Source organism: Atractosteus spatula, chromosome 1 (genome assembly GCF_055471065.1).
Source record: "Atractosteus spatula isolate fAtrSpa1 chromosome 1, fAtrSpa1.hap1, whole genome shotgun sequence".
Taxonomy (NCBI): Eukaryota; Metazoa; Chordata; class Actinopteri; order Semionotiformes; family Lepisosteidae; genus Atractosteus; species Atractosteus spatula.
The window spans coordinates 22,710,785-22,716,784 of record NC_142706.1 but is presented as its reverse complement, the minus strand read 5'-3'; the positions used below and the strand labels follow the sequence as shown (position 1 = coordinate 22,716,784).

General features: G+C 35.6%; 1 protein-coding gene across 1 annotated transcript in view; it reads left to right on the top strand.

The window, feature by feature from the left end:
* The first annotated feature begins 464 nt into the window (after positions 1-464).
* atp10d (ATPase phospholipid transporting 10D) overlaps positions 465-6,000 on the top strand; it is a 60,759-nt gene continuing 55,223 nt past the window's right edge. Inside the window, exon 1 of the mRNA XM_088915695.1 lies at positions 465-715. The gene's annotated coding sequence lies outside the window, so the exon portion shown is untranslated. The remainder of the gene's footprint in view (positions 716-6,000) is intronic.

Genomic DNA, 6,000 nt, shown 5'->3' with positions numbered 1-6,000 from the left:
TACTCAAATGTCAATAGTGGAATGTGAAGTTTTGCACAAGCACAGAATTTGAAAGCAATAAATTAATTCTGATCTTATATAGCGATCTTCTAGGCTGCCTGGTCTCTAGACACGAGCAATTGCAATAGCGGGAAGAAAAAAATTATTAAATTCGCCACATCCTCCAGTTCACGTTATTCATATTTAAAAAGAATAATACATTGTAATTTTATATTTCCATTTTCTTCCGCATGAGGATGTGCCTTTCATTTAAAAGCTGCTGCACGTTTGCAAAACGCTCGTCTTCAGCCGCTGCTCTAGAAACTGAAGCTTTGTGCTGATTAGAATTGAGAGAATCTGGCTGCTGGAAAGTTACCCTGGTAACAGTGATCGCAACTCAGCGTTTGATTAAGTATCCTGGCACCATCGTGAGCTCACTTAAATCAGTTTCTGGGTTTCTTTCATTTTGTCAGGTTCCTTCTGCGATTGCTTTTGGGGAAGTATGAGAGCGAAGCTAGAATAATCTGCTGTTCGTATTCGATGTACCCTTTTATCCGGAACAGTGGGGGAATTTCTGCTGCTGTTAAATACTAAATGACAATGTGAATCGAGCGGGGAATTGATTTCTGAAAACGCTACAATTCCCGGAGATTCTTATGGACACAAGTTACTGTAAATGCTACTTTTTACATCAGTTTGATGCATTAGCGGCACACCAGAACTACGGATACTTACGGTACGTACAGTATACATAATGTATCATCAGTCGGGTTCCGGATAAAGAATCTCCACATGCAAAACTTAAAATTTGTTCACAATGATTGAGAACGGGAGTAGGTTTCACACTACACATTACTCTTAGCAAACTTTTGAAAAGGAGCTTGTGTTGATTATATGTTCGTTTTTACTACGTACAATCTGTCAGAATCGTAAGTGCGTTAAAATAGTATTGGTACCAAAACAGAATTATGTAAGTATTTAAAAGTAAGACTGATTTTAAAATTGTTTTTTTTTTGGTCTTCTATGTATGCCCTTTTCGCACGTGTACTCCTCAGAAATGTAATATTCCACATTATTCTCAAATGATTCAAAACTAAACTAAACAAGCACTAAATTGTCTTTTCTGAAAAAATACCAGTATCAGGTAGAAAGTTTTTTTTAAACTATTTTTTTTCTTTAACCACTTGCTAAGAATGTATTGTATAGCAGTTGTACATAGGCAAGTAAATGTCAGGTCACTTTTCGAGGATGAGGAAGTGTGTTACAGTTTTGATTTCAGCATTCTTAGTATTACAGTACCATTATTTCATTTTTTACCTCTAGCACCTGGAATATGAGTCTGCAGGCCACTACTTTGCTACCTCATACAGTAAGTTGACAGACTGGTACAAATTCTAGAGGCTTTTATAGATAAGAGGTTCTTGTACATATCATTACCACCTTCTAGCCTGATCTTGTCAGATCTCAGAAGTTTGGAAAGGTTGGACAAAGGCAGTACTGCAATGGAAGTCAAGAAAAAATAAGTTGGTTATTTTAGTGGTGTTTGTGGACTGGTAGGACTACTGGTGGCACTCCTTTCTTCTGCATCCAGAATTTAAAAACCAACATCCCACTATGGTGACAGGGGTCACTGTATTGTAGCAGTTTGGGTCCTTGCTTTGTTTTCATTAAAGATTCAATAAGTCTGTAAGCTTAGGGCAGCTAACCCCAGTGTACTCACTGAGATATACCGACTCAGTTTTATCACACAATTACTAGAAGTGTGTTTTTGTATTAGAATTTGGTCTTCGTAATACATCACAGAAAAATAAATATCAATATGCAAGAAAATATGTTCTCTTGCATAATATTAACTTATATTTAAACTATTTCAAATCCAGACTCAAAACCTTCTTCTTTAGAAGAGCCTGGTTCCATTCTTTACCCCTCTGCTTCTACTTTTCTTAGTACCACCATCCACAGTCTCCTCTGTATATTGTATTTTATTTAGTATTCTTTTTATTTATTGTTGTTGTCATTCTGTAAAGTGCTTTGAGAAACCTTCTTTAAAGGCACTATATAAAATAAAGTTTATCATCATTATTATATTTTGCACCTAAAGTTAGACAGTGATTTCTCATCTCTTGTCACACATGAATATATGTATAGTATCTTACTTTAGTATAGTATCAGCAAGGCTGAGTATTATAATTAATTGGTTTCATCCAGTCTTTTACTTGTTTCATCTTTTACCAACACTAGTAATTATAGAAATGCTTTTTACTCTTCTATTATATATGATGTAGTGTTTGAGCCTTTAACATTTGGCTTGTAGTACAAAGTAAAAACTTTGTATTAGTGGCAATGTGCCTCATGGAGGTAAATCCCTAGTCCACTTTGTGCACTAGGCAATAAAAATAATGTATCTACATCTTTAAAAAGCAATTGAGGTGCTGGGATTCAATTAATCTGCTCATGTAAAGTATGTACTGTAGGTAGATAGGTCCCTTCAGGTCATGAAGGCCCCATGGGGGAATGGGGGCAAGGGCCACCATTTTTCTTGACCATCCAACACTTGGAAGTGGAGGTGATGTGGTCCGCATCACGCTCCAGCTGGCCTTTTACCCCCGGAAGGATTAGCCCTAGGCAGGCTGTGGACCTGGGAGCCATCTGGAAGGAATTAGAGCAAGTGAAATCACTTGCCCCTACCTGGGATTGAACCCGGGACCTTCCAGTTAGGAGCTAGACATCCTTGTCATCTGAGCTACCACGGCTCCCATGTAAAGTACTACAAGGCATCTTAACAAAGGAAACTTAAGAAAAAATTCTGTGCTTTTTACTTTCTGTTTTATCTGCATCCAACATCACATCCTCCACAGATAGTACAATGCCTTAACTTAATTAGGCTCTGGTGTCATGAAAGACCAGTGTAGATACTGAATATTTTGCAAGTTACCAGAGATATAATTTATATATAAGTCAATCACTAGCCAGGAAAAATAAAGTTTTAGAGAATTTCCAATAATATGTAAAACTGGAAGAGGGGGTTTTATTTAAACTTTATGGATAGTGATGAATGTAATAGAGCCATTGTTTAAGATATACATACAAGAAAGCACAGTTGGGGTTACTAGTTGAATGTGATTAATTCTTTGTAATGATCTCTTCTGATTGTGCTAGCGAGTGTAACCTACATTCTCAAATTACAGGTATAGGTACTGAAGAATCCACATATTAGAATTAAAAACTAGTTGAAGGGTAGAAAATGAAGAGTAGATGTCAGGGATGAATATTCAGATTCCAGTTACATGGGGCTATGTATTAGGACACTGAAGATCTTAGTTTATGTAAATGATCTAATTTATTTAGTTGATAAATTAATTACTCAGTTTTGCAGATCTTTCAAAATGGAAACGCTGTAAAAGCTATAGAGGACATACATGTATGGAGGAAACTAAGTACTTGGCACACACCTGGAAAATGACATTTAATGTAAACAAGTTCAGAAAATTGTATGCAGGTTGTAAGTAATATATAAGATTGGAAACAATCAGTGTAAAGGGAACTGCATAAGAAAAAAAATGCTTGTTTTTATGTTGATGCATCATTTTCATTTTCTAGATAATATAAGGAGGAAACATAAAGTAATCTGATATTAATTTCATAGATTTTATTGTATGTCAAATTGTGTGATGTCCTGGTAATATATCAGTTAGGATATTGTGTACAAAGCTGATCAACATGCTACAGAAATGATGTTGGTCTGAAATCAGCCCAGTCCAAAAAAGAAGGAGCAGACACATTCCTGGATGTTAAGAAACTGACAGAATTAAAGGAAAAGACTATGAAGAGAGGTTCAAGTATCAAATATCCTGCAAGGCAACCCACTGGAGTCTTTCAGAAACGACAGTGAAACATGAACCAGGAGGACACAAGTAGAAACGATAGGGAAGTGAATATGAAATGAGGTCAAGAGGCACTTTTTATATATTGTTGTAGTCTGTTTTGCCACTCTATTTAATTTGCAGACTTTCTTATATTCTTATGTGTAGAGTGTTCTTATTGCAGCACATAAATAATTGAGATTCCTCTTCATTTAAGATTATGTTGTGCACCATAAACTTACTAATAACAGCTACCAGGTTCTATTGCAAATGAATTACCTTGGGTAATTCCTTGGGGAATTACCTTGGGTAATTCATTTACCTGGGGAGGCAAACTGGAACTGCCGACTTTTGCAATGCATTTCACTTTTGAAAAAGCTCACACAGAAACCAGTGTGGTCTGCACTGCAGATATCCCATAGAGTGACATGTACAGCCCCTCTCTAGGTAATGTAAGACTTGACATGCAGTATAAAAATCTCCAGTAGGTCCCATGAAATTTTAGAGTCACTGAAAGTTTACATTAGAAATGTACAGAGCAAGTTGTGTGGAACAAAGAAAAACATAAATAATATAAAAGCAAAAAAAAAAGAAAAATCATGATTGGCAAAATCAGTACAAATATTAGAGGAAAACGTGATTCAGTCCTAAAATTGGAACAAAAACTTAACATTTTGCAAGACAAGTAACCAAAGCGCAAGGCCAACACTACTCTGAAATGGTTTAAGAACAGGGAAGTGTCCCTAACTGGTACAGTCAATGGGTCTGAATACTTATGCAATCATTTTTTTCTCCTTAGTTATTACTAACAATTACTATGACATCTTACTCTTAGAAATCTTCAGGTTTTGAATAAAATATTAAGCATTCAGCATCAAGTCTTGAATAAAATATTACATTTATAAAATGCATATGCATGATTTTATTTTCCAGAATGGGACACTGAATACTTTTGCTATGTAATATATGTATATCATTTGGTAAAGGTCTGAAATGAAAGTTATATGTGCTCTGTGGTGAGTGATAAGCATCACCTGTAAACACTGCTTAAGTGTCTGATAAGTGCAACATATACTGTGATGATGAGTGAAGAACAGCTCACTTTGTTTCTAAATTATCAGTTTGCGTGATTAAAAAAAAATACAGAAAATATAGGAAGTTATTTATTTGCTAAAGAGATATACGAAAACACCAAAATAATCACTTCTACAATTATTTATATTGCTATATATGTTATTTTCTTTTCTTCAGTAATTATTACTATTTTAAAAAATCTCTCTTTGAGATAAAAAAACCCCACAAACTACAGTTTCAGTGAAACCAATGGTGTTTCAGTTACAGAAGTTGATCCAGAATTTGGAGAAGGAAGTATGCTCACAGGTCTTGCATTGTCTTTTTTTCCCAGCTTATAAAAAATGATGCATGTAAATTACAGTGTTGCGAGACTGTTAGAGTAATATCATCAAGGGTGTTTTGTATGGGGGCTATGCAGCTATGTATGGGGGCTATGCAGGCTCAAACTGAATTCTGGCTGATGGCTCTGACAGGACCTACCATGCAAGCCATATGTTTGAGACCCCTGCCTTTTAAAAAATGGGATAAAAAATGGGATAATGTGAAAAGTTAAAATTGAATCATTTTGCTGCCTCTGACAGGCAATGATATAATTTACTAACCAATTAAACCTATGCAAGTGTTTTTAAGGGCGGCACTGTGGTGCAGTGGTCAGTATTGCTGCCTTGGAGTGCCTGGGTCCTGGGCCTGGGGCTGCTGTCTGCATGGAGTTTGTATGTTCTCTCGGAAGAAGATTTAGGAAGATCATTTGATGATTAGGTTTCTCGGAGTCTGAGATTTTACCTTTTCAAATGACATCCCAAGAAATGGCCTCATCTGCAGAATTCAAGTAGCTATAAAGATGTACATGAAACCTGTAATGAAAAGCCATAAATAAAAGACGCCGATCTCTTTGAATTATCGTTAGTATCAGACAGGTTGCATATTGTGTGTGTAAACAGTTCCCCCAAGATGCTCACTTATTTACTAACATTTAATACAGTTTCAAAAGTATACATTTTAAAGTGAATATTTTAATCAAAAAGTAAATGCTCAATTGCATACTTTTATAGTATTTGATAAGTTCTCCAGCGTTTGGCTTTAG